The following is a 27,686-nucleotide window of genomic DNA, read 5'->3' as shown; positions in this document are numbered from 1 at the left end:
AGCTTAAAAGGAAATGTAAATAAAGCTTAAAGCACCGGAACCAACTCAATGCCCACATTAAACTGACATCATTCACCTTCTCATGACCACATATGAGCTAATTGATATAATAAAAACATGTTTAGAGCAAATGATGGCTCTCTGTAAACTCTCTTAAGCCCATCATTCTATGAAAGTAAATCTTAAATTTGTCAAGAAACTTTAGAATCATTTGATTTATTAATGAACATGAATTAATTTGTATATGGAAAAAAGTCTGATACTCTGAATTTTAATATATGGTGTGCCATGTAAGAACCACGTGACCTTGACTGTTTCACGATGTCTTTTGTGCAAAAGAGGAAATGATTACATCTGACTTCCTTTATCACAGGATTACCACAACCGAAGGCGTTATAATGAATATAAATGAGATTATTCCATGAGTATAATGAATATAAAATGTCTTTGAACACTCAACAATACTACATAAATGCAAAATGTTTAGATTTTTAGGAGGAAAAACTCATTATCGGTAATTGCTAAATCTTGTCTGTGAAAATCACAAAAAGAACACAGCTTCTAGGGAGCACATCTGTGAAGCTCTGTCTTTAAACGGAGACGCCGTCCAAAACTCCCCAGACACAAAGACCAACCATTTCATAAGAACTCAAGGGATCACAAGAAGAGAGCAAAGAAGAAAAATACTGCAACAGGATAAATGTTAAGCCAACCGAATCAGCCTGGAAACTGAGGTACAGTTTCACAGCCAGGGTATTCCATACTGGGGCTTTTGTGACAGTGGAAGGACCCGAGGAAGCAGTTCTCTGAGCATCAAGGTTCCCTGAGCCAGCAACAAGGACACAATGCGTAGGGGTTCCCACTGCCTACAGGAAATGCGTATTTGTTGATAATTATCTGCAGTTATTTCCTACTTTGCAAGAAATCAAAGATAATATTACAGGGAGTCATAGCAAATCACTCATTTAGACCAAAGTCTATATATAAAAATACCTATACTTATATCATCTATATCTCTATTTTTAATTGCTTGAGGGCAAAGCAGAAGTGAAGGCGAAGATTCAATATATAACTGGAAGAGTTGGACATTTTGGGTAAGGTTTGTTTCGGTGGGTGAGTAGTTAGTTCAAAACCAAATGTAGAGTAATGGAAAAAGTTTTATAGATTATGGGTCTCAAAGGCAAGCACTGAAAAGAAGTGACTGGAGATGATGGATTGAAAACATGGACTCCATTACCTAGTGACTTGATGGCCTGGAAAGAAAAATCAGAGGGATGGATAAGAGAGTACAGTCATTGGAGGAATCTAATTTGATGTTTAAACGGGGCTTGAAAACCTCAGAGGAGGAGATTATAGTTCTAATTATAGATAATGTTTCACTTCATTTTAAAAATGAGTCATTGGGAAGGCAGTGAAAAAAAACCCACACAAAAAACCCTACATTGACTTGGTCCTCTCCTCTGTGCGGGAATTAGAACTCTAAAGAAAAGGCTAGTAGTATTTCAACAGGCCTTTCTGGCTTCATTCATTTATTTTTCAATCACTCAGGCAACATGCAAATAATTAGTGCACCTTCTAGGTGTGAGTCCAGGAGACTCTTAGAGGTTCAGCTACAACACAGAAGCACAAATCAAAGCTAAAAACCGTGAACTGTGGTCCATATAGCAAGTGCCTAAAGTTCCATGTAAACAGAATGCCTTCACAGACCTATCTTACTAATGTATTTATTTGTAATGAAAAATCATTAATTTAACAAAACAATGCACGCATATTGTTAAAGATATTTAACAGTAAAATGCGCACGTGTGTACACACACGTTAGTGCCTAAACCGAAGACCTAAGTTCTGTACCTTAGAGGTAATCATTTTAATAATTTTCATATTTATATAACATTCGTAAAAGGACTAAGATTCCACTATTCACACTCTTCTGCAACTTGGCTTTTTGTTTTGTTCACAAGCTGCATTTGAAACGCTTTCATGTTAGCACAAAACAGCTAAATAATTTGTTTTCAGCTACTTAGTTTTCCATTATGTGACTATGGCACAATTTCTGTGACACTGTGAACGAGTATATGGTTTTTAAAAAATTATCTTATTATTACAGACAATGTTGCATATAAATTCCTGAAATGGAAATTCTGGGTGGAAACCGTGCGTATTTCAGAGTTAGACTGACAGCGCCAAATTTTCATTACGTGTCCAGATCCACATTCCCTCATCTCCAGCAGTTCACTCTTGCCAACACGAGGTGTTACAAAACTTGGCAATTCTGTCAAATGCCCAAGTGACGAATCACATCTTTTTTCTTTTTTTAAGATTATTTATTTATTTATTTATTTGACAGACAGAGATCACAAGTAGGGAGAGGCAGGCAGAGAGAGAGGAAGGGAAGCAGGCTCCCTGCTGAGCAGAGAGCCCCATGCAGGGCTCCATCCCAGGACCCTGAGATCATGACCTGAGCCAAAAGCAGAGGCCTTAACCCACTGAGCCACCCAGGCGCCCCTAAACCGCATCTTGTTTAGTGTGTGTACCTTTAAATATAAGAAATAATGTATGGTTGTTTGTTTTTTAATTGGTTTCTTCCCACAAATTTGACAGCCCTTTCCTTGCCACTGTCCTTCCAAATCATGAGTATGGTGAAGGGCATGGGAGGAGGCAGCCGTCCCAATGCAGACCCCTAACTCTCCATCCGGGCTCTTCAGCAGAGCCCATCCCAGTGGTGACCCCCTCCTGGATGCTCTCCTTTTCCACCTGGACCTCAGGAGGGTGGTGGGGGGGTCTGCGCAGATTCCCAGAGGACTCACACTGGATCTGGGATTTCTCCTGTGCCACTAGAACAGTGACTGCATTATTTTATTTAACAAACACTCATGAAGCACTCCGTGCCACTTGCTGTTCTAGGCTTTCTACAAATGTTAACTCCTCTAATCCTCACAACAATTCAGTGAGCTAGGGACCATTAGCCACCCTCACAGATAGGGACACTGAGAAACCCCGTGGTCAGGAAGTAGCTCAGGGTCATAGACACTGTGATTTTGAACCCAGGCCATATGTCCCAATCTGTCCCTTGACATCCATACTGGTTGTCTCCTTCAGAGAGGTGGAGAGATTGAAGAGCGCTGATGGGATCCCCATGGACCACTGGTAACCGCCTTCCCCTTCCTCTATGCTCCCAATCCTGCCTGAGAATCCCAGGAAGGTTTCTCAGGACCCACATACTCAAATCTAATAAACTGAAAACTTTTCTCTCCTCGCTCCCATGCTGCCACCCCCCAATTTTGGACTCTACTCACTTCTCACACCCTTTTGTACCCCTCTCATTCTAAGAATGGCCATATGAATCATTGTCCAAATAAGGACACTTCAGGGGAAAAAGAGCAGCTATTAATTATACACTGGGCCCACAGGTGTGGACTGGAAGGGTCCAGGTGAGGAAGGATGCATGGCCTCCCTATTTGTAGCACTTTGCAAAGACAAAGAGTATTAGAGGGATATCTCCTGAGGCTTCTCCCGAGGGCACTGGGCAGAAAAGCCATATCCGGAGTGGCTGGGACATCCTTCATTTTGGCTTCCTTATTTGGGGCCTCAGGTCCTCCTGACTCAGGGTGTGTTCTGTTCTTCCTTAAATATAGTTTTATTTCATGGCCAAGAGCCCTGAAGGATCAAAGATGAAGGAGGATGTAAAAAGCCTCCGAAAAGCAGAAAACTTTGGACGCAGGAGCAAAAGTCAAGCCTTTTGGACTTGGCAGTTCTGAGATTAAATTCCCACTCTCTCCCTATACTCAGTGTGGCCTTGAGCGAGAGACTTCTTGGAGACTCAGTTTCTCATCTGTAAACGGGGGCAATGGTGCCAACACCCAGGGCTGCTATGAAGAGTCAGTGATGTACAGCAAAGTAATGTCAACCAAGTTTTTTTAAAAATAGTTTTTATTTTTTTATAAACATAATGTATTATTAGCCCCAGGGGTACAGGTCTGTGAATAGCCAGGTTTACATACTTCACAGCACTCACCATAGCACATACCCTCCCCAATGTCCATAACCCAACCACCCTCTGCCTACCCCCCGTCCCCTGGCCACTCTGTTTGTTTTGTGACATTAAGAGTCTCTTATGGTTTGTCTCCCTCCCGATCCCATCTTGTTTCATATATTCTTTTCCTACCCCACCAATCCCCCACGTCGCATTTCCACTTCCTCATCAGGGACATCATATGATAGTTGTCTTTCTCTGATTGACATATTTTGCTAAGCATAATACCCTCTAGTTCCAACCACGTAGTTGCAAATGGCAAGATTTCATTTCTTTTGATGGCTGCATAGTATTCTATTGTATATATATATACCACATCCTCTTTATCCATTCATCTGTTGATGAACATCTAGATTCTTTTAATACTTTGGCTATTGTGGACATTGCTGCTATAAACATTCAGATGCAGATGCCCCTTCAGATCACTATGTTTGTATCTTTAGGGTAAATACCCAGTAGTGCAATTGGTGGGTCATAGGGTATCTCTATTTTCAACTTTTTGAGAAAACTCCATGCTGTTTTCCAGAGTGTCAACCAAGTTTTTTATTTCTCTGTAATTTGCCTTATCTTTTGGATAGTTTCTTTTTTTTGTTATTTATCTGAAATAAGTCAGAATGTATTAATAGATGTTGCCTTTGTAATATACAGTGGAAATATATTTTACTGACTTAAAATTTATATTTTTACTTGGTTTGATGTTTTTACTTGGGGGATACACAGGAAATATTAATTATGGATTAATTTTATAAATTCTTTTGCTTTATAAAAATTCTGGGTTTGCTTTCACACTCTAAAGAAATTTCCCACAATTGCCTCTACTGTGTTAATGCCACCATTATTTTTTAATATATTTTAAAAATATTTGATCTATTTGAAATCATTTTCGTAGGCTTAATGAGGTATAATTAACATTTAATAAACTACATGTATTTTAAGTGTGCCTTTGATAAGGTGGCGTATGTAGACACCTGTTAAATCATCACAGTCAAGACAATGGATGTATTCACCACTTTAAAAGTTTCTTCTTGCCCTCTTTTTATTCCTTCTTGCTTTCCAGCCCCACCCACACCATCTCCAGGCAATTACTAATCTAATTGCTATCACTTTAGCTTGGTTTTCACTTTCTAGAATTTTGTACAAATAGAGACCATGCAGTATATACTTTTTTGACCTGGTATTTTTCACAATACTTACATTATGACTCAATCGTGTAGCTATGTGCATCACTAGCTCATTCTTTTTCATTGTTAAATAGTATTCCACTGTGTGACTATACAACAATTTGTTTATTCATTTACTTATTGATGGACATTCCAGTTTTTTTCAGTTACTGGTTATTACAGATAAAAGGTGTGATGGGCATTTGTATACAAGTCTTTGTATGGGTGTATATTTTTGTTTCTGTTGTTAAATCCCTAGGCGTGGAACAGTGGTTGGGTGGATATGTTTAACTTTTTTTGGAAACTATCACTGTTTTCCTACATGGGTGAGATTATATTATATATGAGTTTATATTGTTGCCAGCAACACAGAACAGTTTCAGTGGTTCACATACTCACCCTGACTTGGTACTGCCAGTTAAAAACACTTTTACCATTCTGATCTCTTTGTGAAAGTATCTCCTTGTAGTATTAATATTTATTGCTGTAATGACCAGTGATATTGTACAACTTTTCATGTGTTTGCAATTTGTTTAACTTTGGTAAAATGTCAGTCCAAGTCTTTTGAATATTTTTTATTAAGACTTTTTTTTATTGTTGAGTTTTGTGACTTCTCTATAGATTCCAAATACAAAGTTTTAATATGATATTGAGCAACTTTTCATGTGTTTGCTATTTGTTTAATTTTGGTAAAATGTCAGTCCAAGTCTTTTCCATATTTTTAAAGACATTTTCTTATTATTGAGTTTTGCAAGTTCACTATAGATTCCAAATACAACTTTTTATCAGATATATGCTTCCCAAATATTTTCTTCCAGTCTGTTTTTCTTAATTTTTATGGAGTCTAATGTGTCATTTTGTTGGATCAGGTTTTTGGTGTTTTAGCTAAGAAATATTTGCCTAACCCAAGGTCACAAAGATTGTTTTTCTTGTTTTATCCTGGAAATTTTAGCTTTAGGCTTTTTATTTAGGTCTATTATTCATTTTGAGTTATTTTCTTAAATATATGTATCAAAGTTTACACATGGATACCTAGTTAGTTAGTCCAGCCCCATTTTCAAAAAGATTATTCTTTTTCCACTGAGCTCTTTGCTTCTTTATCAGAAATCAGTTGCCATTCTTTGTATGGGCCTTTTTCTAGAGCCTCGATTCTGTTTCACTGCATTTTGTCTATTTTTATCACAATATCATGCTGCCTTATAATGAAACTTGTAACAAAGTAGTGTTAGTTCTTTAACTTTGATCATGATTTTTAAAGCTCTTTATATATTCTGGGTCCTTTGAACCACTGTGTGAATTTTAGATGTGGCTTGCGAATTTCTATGAAAACTTATTAAGATTTTAACGGGGATTGCACTGAACCTATAGATCAATTTGGGGAACACTAACAATACTGAGTTTTACAACTCAAGATAATCCAGGAAGGTTTGAGAAAAGGTTAACTTCAGAAGTGTGGGTCAAGATTTAGGAAATCTACAGGGTAGAATATAGTTCCTGGGGTTGCTTCTTCTTACACTTGAAATCACAAAGAAAAGGAGTGTTTAATGAAATGGAATGAGACAATAACGTAATGAGGACTGCCTTGGGAGAAGTTGTGATAATTGAGGACACTGAGCATGTAAACACTCCTCTTTCCCTCTGTTCTCCTTCTGAGGGGTCTCTGAGGACTGAACCCAAGTAGACATGGAGGGGTAGCAAGCAAAGATCATTTATTAGGATGATCATATGCGTCTTCTCTTCTCGCTTACAGAATTTCTATTATTAAACCATTTTTACCTACTTGGGATGGACTTGTTTCGATTGTATTTTACTCTTTTTACATGCCCAATCTTGTATTTAGGATTTTACTACCAATATCTGTGAATACTATTTGTAATATTCTATAGTTTTTCTTTTTTGGGGCTCTGTTAGATTTTGACATTGACTTTGGAAGACTGGAAATTATACCTCTTCTATGTATGATCTAAAATTTTTAGGATGACTGACATATTCTTTGGAGGTTTGAAAGAACTGATGAACTGATAAGTGAAATGGTCTGAGACACTTGTTTTTGGTGGTATGAGAATGACTTGTGATTTTCTTAGTTTCTTCTGTAGTAATTTGTTCAGTTTTTTGTTAATTTTTCCCTCTTTGTGTTTTCATAGAAAATTATCCATTTTGCAAAGATGTTTTTTATTTTGTTTCGATTACCAGATTATTCTCAAATCTTCCTCTTAAGTGTTCTTTATAAATTTTCTAATTTAAGTGACTAGCTAGGAGACATATTTTTCAAAAAGTAAAATTTTAAACCTAGTTTTATTAAACAGTTAAATTCTTTTAAGTCTTAAAGAATAAAGCAATGAAATTAATATATACATATTATAAATATGCTCTGAATTCTAAACAATCTCTTTTATTTTATTTAATTATTTTTAAACAATCTATTTTAAAAAATGTTTATTGGTCATTTATTTGCTAGTGGTTCTATTTCAAAGATAAAATGGCTTAATGAATTTGTATATATAATATACAAAAATATATTTCATTGGTTCTAATATTAACTTTTAAACATTGCAACCTCTCTGATATTGTGAAGCATAGTTTAATTAGAAGATTTCTTCTTAGTGATGAGTGAAGTAAGCATATCTTCCCATTAATAGCACCATAGTTTTAATTGCAGTGAAATATGGTATCAGTGTATCAGAAACAGATCTTATATTAAATCCAAGATATAATCTTATATTAAAATTTAGTTCACTGCTTCTGCAAAAATCGTGGATTATTTATGATCTGTTGGACCCTGATATTGGGGACTGTTTTAGTGAGAACTTTTACTATATGTGATTATGTTTTAAAGATGTAATTTAATCAAACTCTTCCTGGATTCTTGAAATAACTTAAGAAATAGTGTGACATGTCAGAAAGATAGCTGTACAGAAAGTCAGGATACATTATTAACTTGGTTTTGGATAGCTTGTTAATACTACTGGCCCATATTCTTTCAGTGGAAAATTGTGAGATTTGACTAGAGCTCCATAAATTCTAATAGTATATGAACCCACTGGTGCTATGAAGCATAGGTTAACTTCATCGTTTCCATTAACAGAATAGGTTATGGATACATTAGAAAGTGAGGTTTGCAATCTCTGCTTGCTATGTTGCCCCTCTTGCAAGCAGGGTTTAGAAATTAAGTGATTGCCTGGATAGAGGGTGCGAAACAGGTGGAAGACCTTTTCTGTGAGTTTAGATGGTCTCTAATCTGAAAAACAAAGAGCAGCTTCTTCCAAACCATTATCAGCACTTTCTGCTTGGAGCCCACATTTGCATTAATACGGGTGCTCTACCCACTCTTCGATCCGTGTTAGCTGTATGACATACACATACATATGTGACAGATGTAATCTTGCCTTAAACCTGTTTTTATCTCTTTCTTTCCATAGGTCAGGAGTATCAGCATTCAACCTTATTACGCCTGGCAAATGAACAAAGAATAATGATTCAAGCTAAAAAGAGTCAAGTCTTAGGTGATATGGGCATCAGGGCAAAGTCACAGCAGCAAATCCCTTAGTAATGATGACTAAGCCCTGCAGGGGGTGATTCAGTGGCAAAACCCCTTGGGACCTTGAGTCCCTTGAGTTCGGAGAGTTTCACTCTTTGGGCTCATTTCAGTTATTGATTTAATAATAATAAATGATTATTTTTTAGTTGCTAGTTGATTCCTTTATCTAGAAATAATAACAAAATGTTATTATAAGTATATTGGTTACATTGAAAAATTTGGTAAAAGATGGGTCCATTGTGAATCCCATTCAAAGTGTTTGTCTCCCCATTTCAAATCAGGGACTTGTTATTGCTTATGTACTTAATGTAAGCTGCTTGGACAGGTACTTGAAAGACCTGAAATGACAGACAAAGACATAAATACTACCCTTTAGGTAACTAGAAGACAGAGCACAAGGCAGACTCAGAAGTGTGCCACAAGAGTAATTTAACACCCTGTAGTGTTACAGGAATCCTGAGAAGCTTGTCTGAAGACAACTTCATGGATCATTTGAAATGTGGCATTTGCATGGCACTTATCGTTGGCACTGTTGGTGCTCGGTCCGGATCCTGGAAGACTTTGACCATGTCTCTGTGCCTCTCCCCCAGCTTCTGTGTTCTTTGGCTTCTTTGACTTCTGTAAATTCATAAGATTTATGTTTGCCCCTCCCCTTGCCCCGTCCTAGCAATGACTGGTGGTGGAGAAGAATTTCTCAAATCAAGACACACTCCAAGGTGTAATTCGTAATTCTCACCTTGTGGGTCAGGCTGAGGCTGAGACTTTCTGAAATCACGTCTTGCCTGACTTCATCATGTTCCTCCAGTGTCTTAGTGATTTCTTCGGGAGCAGAATGCTTCCTCAATCAATCCCTTGCATCTGGATTCTTGTCAGGTAGTGTTCCTAGGGAAACTGACACTTAAGAGAAAGCATAAAGAATGTAAATTGTGAACAGGAAAAAGAAGTTTCTGGGGAGAAGAAAGTTGAGGGTTTTTGGTAACTAGTTCACTTCGGTTTAGAGCAGGTAATTGTGGAAGACAACATTGGAAAGGTCACTATGGACTATTATGAGACCTTGAGAGGACCTTGAAATCCACATTAAGAAACTGAGCAAATTTACTATAAAGTGGCCATATTTTTAGGGAAACCCACAAATCACTAAGGATAATAGCTCACTCAGGGATTGAAGGGATTAATAGATACTCACACCATATGAATAAATATACACCTCACTAATTCTAGTGAAATGCCTTCAGGTCAAGTCAAGATCATTAAATCTATCTATCTATCTATTTGTTTGTTTGTTTTTTAAGATTTTATTTATTTATTTGAGAGAGAGACAGTGAGAGAGAGCATGAGCAAGGAGAAGGTCAGAGAGAAAAGCAGACTCCCCGTCGAGCTAGGAGACCGATGCGGGACTCGATCCTGCGACTCCAGGATCATGACCTGAGCCGAAGGCAGTCGTCCAACCAACAGAGCCACCCAGGCGTCCCTATTTATTTGTTTTTAAAGACTTTGTTTATTTACCTGTCAGAGAGGGAGAAAGTACACAAGCATGGGTACAAGTTGGGGGAGCGGCAGGCAGAGGAAAAGCAGGCTCCTGGCTGAGCAAGGAGCCAGGAATGGGTGGAGGAAGAATGGGGGAAGGGACTCCATCCCAGGACCCTGGGAGCATGACCTGAGCCAAAAGCAGACACCTAACCAACTGAGCCACCCAGGCACCTGGAGACCATTATTTTTTTTTCTTTTTTTTAGATTTTTATGTATTTATTTGACACAGAGAGCGCGCACGAGAGAGAACATAAGCACAAGCAGGGGGAGTGAGAAAGGGAGAAGCAGACACCCCACTGAGCAAGGAGCCTGATACAAGACTCCATCCCAGGACACTTGGATCATGACCTGAGGCAAAGGCAGACACTTAACTGCTTAACCAACTGAGCCACACAGGTGCCCCCAAGACCATTAATTTTAAACTGTATTTGTTTCTAATAGTGTCATTGCTCACATCTGTCAGGCTGTAGACTTCTTTAAACTGACTTCTCTGAATGACTTGGGTGTATTCTCATTATCTGTGGCTATAGCAACTGAAAGCTGAAACATCCCTTTTAGGATTTGAACCTGTGATTTTTACAGAGAACACTGGGATTCCCTGCCCCTCCCTTGTTCTGATATTTCTTTTCCACAATGATGTTTCCTTTACCCAATAGCATTAAAAATAAAAATTATTCACTTCATTGGTGTCTTAATTAACTAGATTTACTGTTTTCTAATTTTTTTTTAATGTTTATTTCATCACTAAGATTTTCCCATTCTAACTTGACTCTGTGGCCTGGTATTTAAAAATTGGCTCTGATCAAATGTACGCTCTACAACTTATTGCAAACTGGAGTGATAATACATATTCCTTTATTAGGGAGATGTCAGTAATTCAAAGGATATACTAAAAGTGTCAGGTTTGGGGACACCTGGATGGCTCAGTCAGTTAAGCATCTGCCTTTGGCTGAGTCATGATCTCAGTGTCCTGCCTTCAAGTCCCGCATCAGGCTCCTTGCTCAGCAAGAGAGCCTGCTTCTCTCTCTGCCTGCTGCTTTCCCTGCTTGTTCTCTCTCTCTCTCTCTGACAAGTAAATAAATAAATAAATAAGTAAAGTAAATAAATAAAATCTTAAAAAAAAAAAAGGAAGAAAGAAAGAATGCCAGGTTTGGAAAGTGTAAGAGAATATAGGTTGTATCTTCTGACTGTTTGACAAGATAAATGAGCTTATAGAACAACTGTAGTACTTTCTGCGACATCAATAGCATAACATAACACCGGAATTTAGAATTTTAGAGATTAAACCATTTGGAATCGTTAAAATTCATGAGATTAATACATATGACCGATAAAGCATAATATGGATTGGAAGTACATAATATTTCCACCTGCTGGATTTTCTATGTATTCCACATCTTCTCTCCATTTCAGCCCTTCTTAGAATCCCATGGAAAATTCAAAACTCTTATAACCAGTAATGAACTTCAAATATTGTACCTGGTACAAGAGTAGGTTTGTTGTAGCTACCACACACTGTGATCTATACTGGAGGGAATTAATTTTTTAGCATTTAAAAAAATAAATGATTTATTATCTTTTAGTTGTAGCTCAACTGCAAATTCTACAACAATCTCTTTTCCTGATACTAGGAGAGTCATACATTCTATGTATTCTTTTAAAGATCTGGTCTTACAATTCACACTTAGTGTTAATTTGGCATTTATTTGCTTCTGTCCACAATGGGACTGTGACTGATTCATTGTTGAATTCCCAGTAACCTGCAGAGTGGTTGGAATGTGGTAAGTATGCGGGACAATAAACAGAAGCAAATTATATTGTATCCATGTTTCTTGGGTTAAGAACATGACATGTGAATGGAGGACTGTTAAGGGATCATAATTATCAAATTATAAAATGTACCGTATAGTGCAATCATTTCTAGAATAATCCATTGAATGCATTTCCTATAGGCTTTTGCAATATTTGGGAACGAATGAAATTAATTTTTAAAAAGCTAATGTTTACACAGAAGTTCTGTTAAATTTCAACTAGATGTGCACATAGGCTTCATATCCTTTTTGCATCTAAAAGTTTATCCACATAGAAAAGCTATTTTTATTCTTCAGATCCACACATATTCAGCTCAGAAATGTGGCCTGGTCTTGGCAGGAATGACCAAGAAATGGACAAGAGGAAAGAGTCTGACTCCAAAGTAGTTGCAAGGCTTTTTGTAAGAGGTATGAGAACTTTTTCCATGGAAGTTAATGACCATGAGAAGATCCCTTTTATACCTCAACTCAACTTTTATACTTCTCCACCTTATAACCACCTTTTCATCATCTATCCAGCCTTGCCTCTCCTTTCAGAAAAAGGAATGTGTTTCCTCTCTGGAAGTGGTCCCTCCATTCTGACCTCAGTCCATCAGTGTTCATTCCCCTTGTGTGTTTCCTTTGGCTACTCATTATATCAAGCCCCTTTAACTCATAAAATTTACCCGCTCTCTCTTTTTTCAGGATATTTATATCTTTGTTACTATAACTAAAAATAAAATCCAGCAGTTCCTATAAATGCATGACAAATGTTCAGCCATCCTCATAATTTTATAGGTGCAAATCAAAACGTACAATTTAATGCATACCAGATCATCGAACGTTTGGCAACACATAAATTCGACAAAGGATGTCGACTCCCCTTGCAGTGGGAATGGGGATCAGTACAATCTATGCAGTTAGAAATTCAGCAGTATCTACACACATTTAAAATGCACTTCCAAGTTTAGGAATTTTTCCTACAAAAATACATATTATTGAACAAAGAGTTAATTGTCATGGTTTGCAATAACAAGAAAAAAGTCATCCAAAAGTACATGTCCAGTGATAAGGGATTGGCTGAATATATTATTATCATGCATATAAGAAAATACTATGAAGCTGCTCAGAAAAGCTAAGTGGTGATGTGGAACACTGTCCAAAACACTTGCAGTTTTGTTTTCTTAACCGTTCAAGATGCGAAAATACATATAAACACACACACACACACACACACAGCATTTACACAAGCACAGATTTCCAAAGAATACATACAAATTACCAGAAATTTTTTCAAAAGTAAGACTGGGGCTGTCAAAAGACTTTATTTTCATAAGCTACCTCTTTCTATCATGGTTAAAATTTTTTGCTGTGTTATTTTCATATACAAAAAAAAAATTATATAACCGAATGAGGTGGGGGTTTGAACTAAAACTAAAATCCTATCATTTAATTTCAGGCTGACACTTTTACTCTTGATATTGTTTATTATTCTGTTTATTTTATAAAATAAAAATAACCTTGAAATTAAAAGGATGCCCTCCTTCTTCCCACTTCCCAGTTACCTAGAAATAATCCCGGTTACTATTCCAGCGTCCTTCCCCCCTTCCCTCCCACCCCAGTTTGTCTAGCTCTCCTTGCTCTAGACAGGGCTTCCCCACCTGCCCCAAGGAGGCAGATGCAAGGGGGAAATGTCCTTGGCTCTGGCATTGACTCTACCTTAAGCCTTCCTGTTCTCATTACCCTGGGCAATTTACCTAATCTCAAACTGCCTCTGTTTACTTTTCAGTTCAGTTGTGACCTCTTTGGATTGTTGTGCAAAAGGGAAAATCCATGCAAATCACAGCAATATCTAGGATACAGTAAGTGTGTCCTCATCAGAGGCTGTTATCCCTTAGTTGGAGCCAATTTATGTACTTCTCTTCTTATCCTACAATTCTCCAAATGCTCCATCCCTAAAGGGCCTTTCCCTTTGACATTGTCACCCCCTCCATTTCCTATTCTTTCCTTCTCCCACTGGGACCTCACCTTGAAACGATGGTTGCCTTCTGTACTGCTACATCCTTTAACCTACGCTCTGCTCTTTATTCTTTGCCACCCAGCTGTTGTCTGCATTATCCTACTACAACTGCCCCCCCCCCCGCCACCCCGCAACACTTTCTAAAGGCCCAACATTGTTGCTAAATAAAATGACAACTCCTTAGCTCTATGCAACCTTTTTCCAGCATCTCAAGTGCTCCTGCGAATCTTTTTTGAAGTTTTTTCTTCCCTTGGCTTTCTTGATCATTTTCCCTCCATCTTCAAATGAACCTCCCTCATTTAGTTTCCTCTAAATGCGGTAGACCACATGCTTTTTGACTCACTCTTCCTTCCTTCCTTCCTTCCTTCCTTCCTTCCTTCCTTCCTTCCTTCTTAATGTTTTATCCATTGGCAAGAGCATTCAATCTCAAGGTTTTAGTTTTCAAGGCTTTGAGGATTACTCTCAAAACTTTATACCCCACCATGTGATATCCACAGTTCACACCCCACATTTCCAACTGTCTCTGTTATGTTTCAGTGGAGATAGATGAGAAAATTTTACAAGCATCAATCTTCTTAGGTTGGTACCACATTGTGGTTCTCTATTTTTATAAAGAAAACCCATCTTCTCTGTCACTTAGGATGGAATTCATGGTCATTTTTGGCTCTCTCTTTCCTTGTCCCCACATCCAACAGGTTGCAAACAACCAGCAATTTTACTTTTCAAAGTGGCTCCACGCTGCTCTCAGAACTTTCCATGGCCATGATCTAAATTGAGATCTTTATGACCAGGCCCTCCAACTGTTTTAAAAGCCTTTGAACTGGTTTCTATGCTTTTAATCTCTTCCTCCTCCTTAAACTTTCCTTAAACACAACTTTTTGAAAAAAATTTTTGCCCCTCAGGTCAATATTATTCAACTATTCACAGACATTTAATGCTTTCTCCACTTCTTAGTGCCCTCCTCTATGGAGACAGTTTTAGAATGATCATTAAGGACATGGGCTTTGAGGCCATCCTTTGCTAAAATACCGTTTGCCATCAATACTTTGCATTAGAAATAATTTGCTTTTTTCCTCCTAAAGATATATTTATTTATTGAGAAAGAGAAAAAAAGAGAGAGAGTAAGTGAAAGAAGGGGCAGAGGCAGAAGGAGAGAGTCAAGCAGACTCCCCACTGACTGTGAAGCCTTGGGGGGGTTGATCCCATGATCCTGAGATCATGACCATGAGGTGGATAGAGACTCCCAGGCTTTAGCCAGCCACTGCTCCCCATTGCTCCTGTTGGGGCCAAAGAAAAGACCAAAGGACTATCCCATTTGGTTAAGATATGATAGTAAATCATCGCTCCTGCTGAGACAGAAGAAAAAGACCAGATGCCCCTCCTGTTTGATTAAGAAAAGAAAAAGAAACAAGTCCCCTGGCATGATTTACCACTCCTCTGAGACACCTCTGCGTAGATTATACTTCCACATGAAGGGGCCATTTGGCCTTGAGAGACCAGGAAAACGTCCCCTTACCATCCTCTATCACCTGTAACCGTAAAAACTTATAACCCTGTTGGGTGCTCAACCTTTGGGAAATGATCCGGCTGGGCCCGCAGGTGATAATAAAGCTAAGTTTTCCCTGATCTTCCCTGTGCCGTTTGAGTTTCCTCTGTCGCTTCAGATTTTCCGCAACAACTGCTCCCCACTGAGCAGGGAGTCTGACGCAGAGCTTGACCCCAGGACTGTAAGATCATGACCTGAGCCAAGGCAGATACTTAACGGACTGAGTAACCCAGGTGTCCCAAGAATAATTTACTTTTAAGTTACTTATGATTATTTACCATTGTTATTTTAGATACATAAAGTATCAAGGTAAATTAGAAAAGTAAAAATAATCCATTGTTTAAAGTATTTACCTTTGAATGGAACTATAAGGACCAGAAGAAAACATAGGTTCACTTACCAACACAAGAATAACCATGATAAGATTGCCTAATTTCATCAAGTAAAATTTTTTAAAAATTAGTATATTGCGTATCCACAAAAATAAACTGGAAAACAATGCAACATACATGAGAGTCAAATAGTTAATATTTTTATGTAAACATATTATTACAAATTACTTTTTTATTTATTATTTATTATTTTTTACTTTTTTAAAAGATTTTATTTATTTGACAGAGAGAGATCACAAGTAGGCAGAGAGGCAAGCAGAGAGAGAGAGAAGGAAGCAGGCTCCCTGCCTAGCAGAGGGACTCGATCCCAGGACCCTGAGATCATGACCCAAGCTGAAGGCAGAGGCTTAACCCACTGAGCCACCCAGGCAGCCCACAAATTACTTTTTTAAAAGATGCTTGCACCCCAGTTTAAAAATAGGGTAGTGGCGTGAACATAGGTCTGATAAAAGAAGAATGATTAATATCTAACCAATGGATATTCATTTAGGCAATCATAACATTTATTTTCTATCAAAAATTATATTTAAACCTATCGAGTTAGATTTATTAATAGTCCAGTGTGCCTGAATGTGCAGTACAAATGATTATTGTGTGTGCCACTGAAGAATATATAAATTGGTACAATTTGTTTGAAGTAATTTGTCAATATGGATTTAAAAAGTGTTTTCGTTTATTCAATAAACGAAATGTTTTTTCGTTTATTCAATAAACATTGATCATCAGGTATTGTTTATAGGTACTAGAGGTACAGGAAAAAAAGTATACAAAGTTTCAAATAGATACAATGTCAAGGGTAAGAAGTATTTGAAGAAAAGTAAAATTAAATAAAGAAAAAGATACTAAGTTGGGATGTTCTTTGGTTTATGGCGGTTGAGTGTGGACCTGAGTGAAGGAGAAGAATAATGCACGGGGTTATTTGGAAGAAGACTGAACAAAGAAGGAACAGCTAGAACAAAACCCCTGAGTGTGTTTGGGACAAAGAAGCGTGTGTTTCTAGACCGTAGGGCACACTGGTGGGAGATAAATTTGGGCAGGTAGCCACAAGCAGGATCTGGTAGGATCTTGTCTAAGATTGTAGTAAGGATGTTGACTTTTTCTGAATATAATGAGAAGCCACTGGGATGTTGATGCATGGAAGTAACATAATGTGATTTCTTTCTTTTTTCTCTTCTTTTCTTTCTTTCTTTTTTTTTTGAAGGCTGCTGTCTGGAGAATAGACTATGGAAGGATCAAGGCAAGGGTGAATACAAGGGTAAGAAGACAATAATATTTTAGGAATCAGAATCCCTTGGAAACTGTGTTTTAGATACATGGTCCATTTCCTGGTTGATTTATTGAGGTTTTTAAAAAATAAGTTTTCCTCTGTTCTGATATTTTTATTTTAATTAAAAACAGGCAAATCCACTGTCCTTTCTGCCGCATCTTACCACATCTGGAATAATGTTTCAGAGCACTCTGAGTTTTTTAATGAATGTTTTCTAGAGAGAAGTTACTTAAGAAGTCTTCAGCCTCATTCCTGCAATAAGTGATAACATTTCTCACCAGAATTTTTCAGATAAAGTAGACAAGTTCAGAAGAGGTTAAGAGTCTTCTCCAAAGTCTCAGAGCTACTGGGGGAAAGGAGACCAGATCTAAGCTTACCATTCTCTACTAGTGCTTAGAAAGCTTCCCTTATGGATGACGGAGAATTATACTGAAGAACATGGGGAAGTTTGATTTCTCAGTTTGAGAGAGGAATCTCGTGTGGAGGGGCTGGGAGTGATGCAGAAGGTTACACAGTCTGTCACTAGCCAACACTGGCTGCTGTTACTTCACACATCTATCTGCCTCCTCATGATGGCGGAAACCTATTTCCACAGAAGGGATTAGCCCAATTCCTTAGGCAAAACCAAATTTCTTTCTTCAGTCAAAAAAAAAGGACATCCAAAATTTTCTTGGATATCAAATCACTTTGTGAAAAATATTTGATGACTTAAGTGTGAACAAATCAGAAACACATGTTTTCAGTTTCCTGGCAAATAATGATTGCATTAAAATTAACCTATAGGTGTCAGGTGCAGTTTAGATTTTATTAAGTCTCAAACATTTGGCAAATAGTTCAAGATGTTAGACCCATTGTGCATCTGGATTCATCTAGTCCTGATATAAATTAGATATCGCAAACATGTGTTGAGTTGTGTGGCTTTGATCTGCTTTCAAAAGGGATTGGAGTCTCAGGAACTAACTTGCTCTCACAAATAGAAGTTTAGTGTGTGCCTGGATTTTCTTTCTCTTCACTAATATTTTCCATTAACTCATGGGGACAGGGATGAACGTTTGGAAAGCCAGTTTGGGAATGTGGCATGACCAAAGAAATTTCATATTTAAAAATTATTGAAGAAGAATTTTCAATGATAATCACAAACCTGCTCAGGCCCCTTTTGGAGGTTAACTGTTAGAAAATGTTCTCATTTGAGAAATTATGTATCAGATTTTTGTCAATATCCAACATAGTTAGAATTCATGATCATAGGAAGTAATGAAGCTTCATACACATATAAGAAAATTCCTTCTAATCTTAGTTATTGTGGCTAAAGGGAAAAGAAAAAAAAAACCCTCAAGCTCTTAAAGAAAACAGATTTTTGGATTTTAACGCTCATTGAGATTCTGGTTATAAATTGCATGAAACCAGCATGATTCTGAGTAATGTTATTCAGTCTAAATTAATAATTTTTACAGACACTGGGTAAGCATTATTTAATATAGCATAATTTATTGTCCTATTTTTCCAAAAATTTTAACTTTTTCTAAGGTAATCATATATATGTGTGTATGAATTTTTTTTCCCCACAGGCTCTAATCATCGTAACTTTTCCAGTTTGGTGGGGGGAGGCTATGGTGTGGAAGCAGAAATCACAGGTGTCCAAACTAAAAGGGCCAGCCTCACTCCACAAAACCGTGCTGCATTTCTTTGTCTGTAGCTCCAGGGAATCATGGGAAATAGTCTCTTCTCTTGACCCTGTAAGATTGAGCCATTTCCTCTTTAAATCTCAGTGGAACCTAGAAGTGATTTGTCTCTACTTCCATTTTTGTCAGGGAACATTCAAAGCTATTTAGCTTAATTTTGTGCATAGGTATCCTGGTTTCAAATGATCACATCAATTTTTACTTCTTTTTTCATTATTTCTATAGGTTTCTCTTTAAAGGGGGATAAAATATAATAAGGACATATACGATCAAGATAAAAAATATAAACATATTCTGAGACTGGTGGAAGTCTTCAAAACTGCGTTACTTAATCATTCTGAGGTATTTCAAGAATTAAAGGAAAGAAAGTAAAAATGTCTCATGAATTGGTTAGAAAAAGTGCGTGCAATATCATTTGATTGATTTTCTTTTTCATTGCTTTTTTTCGATGGACATCTGAAGAATTACAAGAAAACAAAAGATATAAGTCTTTGGATTCTTTCTTTTTTTCAAGATTTTATACATTTATTTGAGAGAGAGAGGGCCAGAAAAGGGACAGACAAGCAGGGGGAGTGGGAGAAGGAGAAGCAGGTTTCCCACTGAGCAGGGAGCTCAAGGCAGGGCTCCATTCCAGGACCCTGGGATCATGACCTGAGCCAAAGGCAGATGTTTAAGGACTGAACCACCGAGGTGCCCTGGATTATTCTTATTTCTATTGCAATAGTATTCTATAAGTATCAACATCTATTTTGAGTGTGGTCTTGGAATATGAAACATATTTATTGCATACCATCTAGCAATTTTGTAGCCTCATGCTTATTATTTAACTTCTCTGTGTCTCAGTTTCCTCAAATATAAAGTAGAAAGAATAATGTAACTACCTGAAAAGGTGAGTTCATACATGAAAAGTGAGTAGAACTCTCCCTAGCACATTATAGGAGCTTAATGTTTTTATTTTTATTATTATTATTATCAATATCTTTAATATTAATGGGCTCTATAATTGAGACTTGGGTGGATAAAATAATCAGAGAACACAGACAATATTTGATTGCAGTTAGGTACTATGTTGGAAAGGTCAAACCAGGCTCTGTGTAGGTGAGGAATGGGGTAGAAGCTCACAGAGGAGGCCTAATAGATTTGTGGCTGCAAAGATAGTAGATCCAAATGCTTTTTAAACTTATAACAGGATTTCTATTTTGAAAAGGTAATTGAAAAATGGACTGTAGAGGGGCAAGGATAAATGCTGGGAGACCAGTCAGGAGGCTATTGCAGTAATGTAACCAAAAGTTAATATTACAACAAGGGTAGTGATATTAGAGTTAAAGAAAAATTGACATATGGAGTATACACATTAGAGGTAAAACCTTCATTACTTGTTGATAGCTTACCTATGCCTAGTGAGAGTGAGAAATTTTAAAAATCAAGCATGAGCTTCCCTTTTTCTTTTCTCTGTATTTTTATTTTTTATTAAAAATTTAATAATTATTATTATTATTTGCTTTAGCAACTTGATGACACATTTACTGAGATGAGGAAGACTAAGAGAAAGGTGAGTTTGGGGCCCCTGAGGTAAAGGTTCCCAGGAGGTGTCAAGTAGGAGCCTGGACTAGAGGTAGAACTGGACGTCACGAGCTTGTAAAAGATTCTTAAAGCCAGGGAAATGAAGCAGATCATGGAGAAATAGGGTGCAGACAGAGAGGAGAAAAGAAATCTAAGACCTCCAACTTTGCAAGTTTGGGATAAAGAAGAAAAACCCTATCAGGAAAACACTGAGAATGAAGGATTTGGAGGAAAACCAAGATGGAGTGGATTAAGAGGAGGAATTTTTTTTTTTTTTTTAAAAAGCTACTCTTTAAAGAGCATATTAAATCCTGTTTCTACCTCTTGCATTACTAAATATTGACTAGCTAAGGACCTCTTCTCCTTACTCATTACCCATGTGTCTTACTACCAAGCACTGGGGTAGCCGCTCTTCTCATCAGACTTTGGTAAGACCCGAAAGAGTGTTTCAGATAATGACCCTCGGGCTCTCAGTTAAATGTAGCCAGCGATGGTGAAGTTCAGTCTAGGGGTCTTCTGGTTTATGGTCCCTTTGTTCAGGTGTTTTGGATGGAAGACAAGTTTTTGTGACCAACAGGTCTTATTCCCCAGTACTAGTGAGCTAGAACTGTCTTGGCACACAATGCAATCTAGAACCTTTCAAGTTCACTCTTAATCCTTACCAGCAGACGGCGTATTTAAGGCAAGGCCAGTCAACAAACTTCCGAACTATCCAGTGGTATACCAGCCCTTGTTGTAATACTTTGTCCACATTGTGATACAGAAATCAGCAAAATAACAGATACTAATACTTTATGACTCCCTGTGATTGCTTGGCGTTCAAGGCAGAGAAGTTGTCTTATTCATTTCTATAGCCCGAGCATATAGCCAGCACCTGGCAGAGAGTGGGAACTTAAATCAGCATTTCTTGAATAAGTGAATAAATAAATACCCAATACAAAGTGCTAAGAATGTAGAAACAGAGATAGTAGAAAAAAAAATCTCAGCTTCTATTATGAAAAATTCTTACATCACCTTTTATCTATGTCCTATACAAGATATTGATATGTTTACTATGTTATTATAATTCCAAAGCTTCTTCCTAAGCATCAGTATTCTTACAAAGCTATGAATTTTCTATCATACATTTTCTTTTGCTTCAAGAAAGCTATTTTGCTAATGCAACAAAGCCAGTGAAAGGAACCAAAAGCCAAAACTCTGTAATGCCAACGGTGATGGTAAGGCTGAGCTGTGACACGGTAAATACCATATCTTATTTAAAAAAAAAAAAAATCCAAATTGATATTTAATAGTCTGATAGTTGTGCCAGGAGCACATAGCCTGCAGAAGAAACACTTGTAGATTGCAAAGTGATATTTAAAGGAAAATGCAGACGCGATAAGCATTTCCATGTTTGGTATGTTTGCCTTTCAAGAAAAGATGTTGAATAGGCCATTTGATATGTTAGCTGAATGCAGCTGTTTAGATATTTGTTTGGTCTGCTATTGAATTTTTCATTAAAAATATGTGGTTAACAGCAGCCAACCTGATTTGCATGTGTGTGTTTCTGATTTGTTCACCGCTATGCCTCGGTCTCCTACATCTTAATCACACCCAGGCGCCCGCCCCATTACATTACCAGAAGGGGAGTGATGGACATCCTTTGACTCTCTTCATGACCCCCTGATAATCCTGTTTCACACACAGGCTCCCTGCTGTATGAAACACAAAAGCTGCCACTGTAGTTCTTTACTTCCAGTCGATATTCTGACAGACTTGATCTAGCAAATTAGTATGCTGTGGTAGGGGCACGACAAAAGACCCTTTTGACACACTCTGAATCAATACCAAGGCCGACAGAGAGCCATTTCACCATAGTTCTGTTATTTTTCCCCCTTTTGATGACCCTTTGCTTTTTTTTGCCCCCCCCCAGCTTATATGACCTTGTCAGATTTAAAAACATAATGTTAGAAAAGTCATCCTTGCACACACATGTGCCTGGGGACACACACGCACACACTCAGATGAGTGCACAAAGACCACAGACAACATGCTAAAATTCACAATAAAAATATCAAAGAGAAGTGCAGCTGGTGGGAAATTAAGGGGCCTTTTTAAAAAATGATCCTTTTTCCTAATAAAAAAGAGAGAAGAAAAGAGGAAAATAATCAGATATTTCAAATAGCTATATATCTTACAAAGTATAGTTTAATTAAACCAGACTGGTTTTTATTTCTAGTTATATCTAGATATTGTTAATTTTCAAATTCTAAAACTTCTTGAAATCAGATATATGATTTCATTTATTTTGTATTTCAAGTTGCTCATTAGTTATATTAATCAAGGTTCCTGAGCATAAGATATTGAAATTTTTGTTGAATTTCTGAGGTTAATACCTTCAAATAATTATAGACAGCAAAATACTATTAAGAAAATAGAAAGTCTCCATTTATTGATCTTTATTGTAACAAAACCCTATTTTTTAAATATCATGCATTTTGGATACAGATATTCCACTTTCCCATAATTATTCATAATATAAGAAATACCAATATTCTTTTTATGTTATATCTTACTTACCCCATGCCTAATATGACCTTTTCAAATGTTTGTTTTTTGAACTAACATACTTACAAATTTAGTGTAAATGTTATCCTCTATTAAGTTCAATCTAAGTATATCTGAGGTATGTAGGTGTTAGAATGTCATTTTATTTTATCTTGAAGGCATAACTATGTATATTCTAAATATCAATTCACTTAAATGATGTTTATTCACTCTTTACACAGCAAAGAAGAAATTCATGCTCCAAAAATGAACTGTGTTAAAATTGTACCTGCTGTCTCCTTTTCTTATACTGCAACCACAGACACAACAAAATACTTGAAAATATTTCTCAGGGCTTAATATGTGCATCCACCAAAGATTAGACCAAATAAAAATTAAGTTAGTTAAAAAAGGAGATGTTTCCAGGCTTAGAAATCACTTTGCCTTTGTACATAGAAGAACTCTCTTATCAAACAGGTGCACAGTTGATTTCTTCCTAATACAGGAGCACAGTTGACTTCTTGTGTTTTCCAGGAAGCATATACACCCTCTATGGGTATCACCTTCCAGCACAGAAACCTTGTTCTCTCCCAAATAAAACAACTCTGCGGACTCAACTCAGAATAAGACTACTTTAGTTAATCCTTTCTAGAAACGTTGGCAGAATTATTCAATCTAATTCAAATCCTTGTTCACTTTCCTTCAATGAAACATTACTGGGATCTCAAGCTAGTGTCCAAAATCACTACAGTTTGGGGGCACTTTGAGTTCCTTTGACTTATCAGTGCCAATATTAGGGCACACTGATGCATGGGCCTTTCTATAGAGGATGGAGTTGGACGATACAACATAAATCACAATTTTAATTGTATAGATCCCTTTGTGAAGTCTGTAACAGTAGGAGAGTACAATATTGAGATATACGGTGTTCACGTTAAGAAAAAACTATTATTTAATAATATTTATTTATTTAGTGTTTTTATTGTAATTCCAGTTAGTTAACAGTGATTCAACTACTAATTTTTTCCATTTTATTTTATTTTATTTCTTTTCAGTGTTCCAGCATTCATTGTTTACGCACCACACCCAGTGCTCCATGCAATAAGTGCTCTCCATAATTCCCACCAAGCAGTATAGATTTTTGGGAGAATAAACATAAGCATATAAATGGTATCTTTCTAGCTTAGATAATTAGTTAAGAGACAAAGAATAGACAAAAATAAGAAAAATGATTTTTATAAGATGCTGTGTCTATAAGACACAATATACACGATTCTTCCAAATGGATGAATTAGGGAAAACCGAGGGGGTTTTTGTGATATCTGTGGTTTCATGTCCAAGAAAATCACATCAATTCAGTAGTCTTTCTGGGTTTTGACTTTCCCAACGCAATGTACACACATACACACACACACACACACACACACACACACAATGACTAGACTATAGAAAGACCAAAACTGCTCTACCCTTAGAGGAGATGATGAGATTCTCCTTGAGAGAGCAAAACTTTAACTTCAGATATTGAAATCCAATTACCTGAAGGAAGACAGACAACACAGAGGGTAATATAAAGAAGGGGAAGAGTATCTGTTTAATTACGATCCAGACAAAAGATCTTTATCGTGATAAAGATCCCTACGGTTTTATTACCTTTTTTTTTTTTTTTCCCTTTCTCTCTCTGTACTAGAAGTTGGTCGTTGGTGCTGTTTGTTTCCTGGTTCTCTCCAATGCTAGTCCTTCCTCATGCCTCTGGACTTGACTTTTTCCCCTGAATACTCGTGCACTATTTTATCTAATTCTTAGGCCTTAGCTGATAGGAAAACCTGTAGTCCAGCCTAATTTATGCCCCGTCCCTAAGAAGTTTCTTCTTTAGAAAATAATCTTTTGCAAATTTGTCTCATTTTTATTTCTTCAGTTTTCATCCTGCAACTTCATATTTTGCCTGTGGGCTCCAAGGAAATAAGAAGTGGAGCCCCCAGGAAAGGTGTCATTTACTTGGGCATGGGATATTGTGGTTTTGGATGTCCTAATTCATCCTGTACAACTCGTTTTGCTAAACACCTCATGCTATAGCAAAACCCAATGACTTCCATGAGGTGGCTTGATAATGTTTGATCACTGGAAATAATGTTTAGTTTTTATAAACTGTTAAACTGTTATGTGTTTTCTCCATCTATACAAACCATTATTTGCACACGATTTTGAGGCATTTCCTCTTATTCAAAATAACAGAAACGTTCAAAGTTGAAATTCTTGAGTCCTATGTACTCCATACTAAGGAAAATACCTGTGTAAAATTTGAGCATTGTAAGACATGAACACTATTTTCTTAAAAATAAATCATTATAGCCTGGTATGAGATTTGAAATAGTAAATGAGTTAAACGTGGGAAGTATTTCTTTATTCACTTTAATGTGAGTACCAATGTTCTTAGGACCTAACTCCTGATTATTTAGTAACATTTTATCCATTTTTTCCTAGATAAGAGCTTTTACTTTTTCAAATATTGTCTACCTCTTGGTAACTTCCTTTCTTCCAAGGGTCTTGCACCCATGCTAAACAAGTAGAGGTACAGAAAAACAACTCAAAGCAGTCACCTGTGTAGTTTTTAAAAATGATCTTTTATTCCACAATTTTTGATACAGTTAAAACATAGAAATGTTAAGGTGGATGACTAGATAATTTATAAAAAGACTGAAAGAACCTAATACAAAACAAATAAGACTTGTCAGAGATTTTTAAGCCTGTGTTCAAGTAATTAGCATGAAATAACATAATTTCCAGGGAATGAAAACAATTAGTAAGAACAAATTATCATTGGTGGGGAAAGAAAGCCAAACAAAAGAAAAATAGAAAAAGGTGATACCAGAATGCATACTTAGAAGGCTTGTAACCTACTTGCTAATGATTTCTAAATGATGGTTTTGTATTTATTCTTCTTGAGCTGGTATTTTAGATCTTTTTCCTTCAAAATATCTCTAACTTATGGCGCGATTACAAATGAGGAAAAATGTCACTAAAATGACTACTACCTTCCTGGCTTTAAGAATTGGGATAATGTGACAAGAGAGAATCTCAATGTTTAATACTAGTACCAAATTTATTATTACCCTGATAATAGCTTCACAAATCTTTTAGAAACGAAAAAGGTAAAATCAAGAACATACTTGTGGAGATATTCTACTTTCAAAGGAGGCAAATCTGGTTTGACTGGAGTACAATTTGCTGGAGATAACCCCCAGTGATCCCTCGTAAGAAAGATAGGAAATGATTTCTATGAGCTGTATGAGTGAGAGCGAGGGGAGGGATGTGAGTCTCTGTCTGCATTACAAGCAGTGGTGAAGTCACATGGTGGCTTAGTTCAGCCAGGATGTCGTTTGGCCTGGCTGTGTGCTGTGGGGAGGGCAGGTAAGTGATAGTGCTTGATGGTCTTGGCTGGAACTACAGCATGTTTTCTTTCAAATGTGACAGCACTGTGTCATGTGTCATGCTCATACACAAAAGAGACATAAAAAAGAGTCCCAGTCTTGGAAACAAAGAGGGTGGGGGTTCTCCGGGGGAGCTGTTCTAAGAGAAAGAGAGTGCATTCTTCTGCTGGCTCCTACTCCCTTTGGAACCAAGGAAGTTCTCTAAGGTCTCTGAAGATGCTAGAGAAAATTTCTGGATAAAGCGAAGCATAATGGGCCTTACTGAAATTTCTCCTTAGAAAGATGGCCGGCAATTTTGATCAGTGTGTTCTTACTGTGAAGAAGAAGGACTAAATTAGAAGCATGATGAAGTCAGGCTCTTCATTCTACACAAACAGGTGCCAATGTGGAGTGTGCTGTCCTGGGTCTCACAGGCCAGCCCAGGGGATTGTCCTCATCTTTTGACCCCCCCGGGCTCAGGTACCTGTGTGGACCACCCCTTCCCTTGCTTCACTGTATTAGAAAGAGGGAGAGGGAAAACGGGAAAAGAAGGTAGAAAGTCCTGACTAAAAAAGAGGTTTGCCTTATTTTGGTGGGCTTATCCATGTTTCCCCTCCCTATCAATTACCATGAAAATGGTATCTATTATGACTGCATCCAGAAGTACTGAGTAGGGGAATTCTTTTTCAACAAGCATTTTACATCTTTAAGCAGCATATCAATAACTGTGCAAATAAATTATGACTAATTACTCCTTTAGAATCTGGAATGCATCACTTAGACAAAATCTTTCTTCTCCTTGGATCCACAGCCTTGTCCCTCTCAATGGTGTTCTTTCAAGTTACCAGTCTGTATATAGTTTGTGGCTTTCTTGAACCTAGCATCAAATTATAGAACAGTAGTGTAAAAAGCACTCGCTGAGATTAATGGATATGTATCTGTGAGGCTAACTAATTCTTGCAGTGTCCTGGAAGAATCTGAAAGTATACAATGTAATTGACTGACATTTCATCCTTTTAGGGTTGAAGTTTGCTGAGAAAGGTGAGTGTTATTAAAATTAAAATTACTAAAATTAAAAATTGCACATTTAAAGATGTGGCTTTCACTATCACCTGTCTCCACTTGCTTTCTTTATCCCTAAGGTTTAACTCCCTTTTCTTCTCTTGTCCCTCTTTCCTAGGTTCCACACTCTTACAACCTTAAAGACAACCTCAATGCAAGAGCCTTGA

Source organism: Neovison vison, chromosome 1, assembly GCF_020171115.1.
Source record: "Neovison vison isolate M4711 chromosome 1, ASM_NN_V1, whole genome shotgun sequence".
Lineage (NCBI taxonomy): Eukaryota > Metazoa > Chordata > Mammalia > Carnivora > Mustelidae > Neogale > Neogale vison.
Note: the sequence above shows the minus strand (reverse complement) of the source record.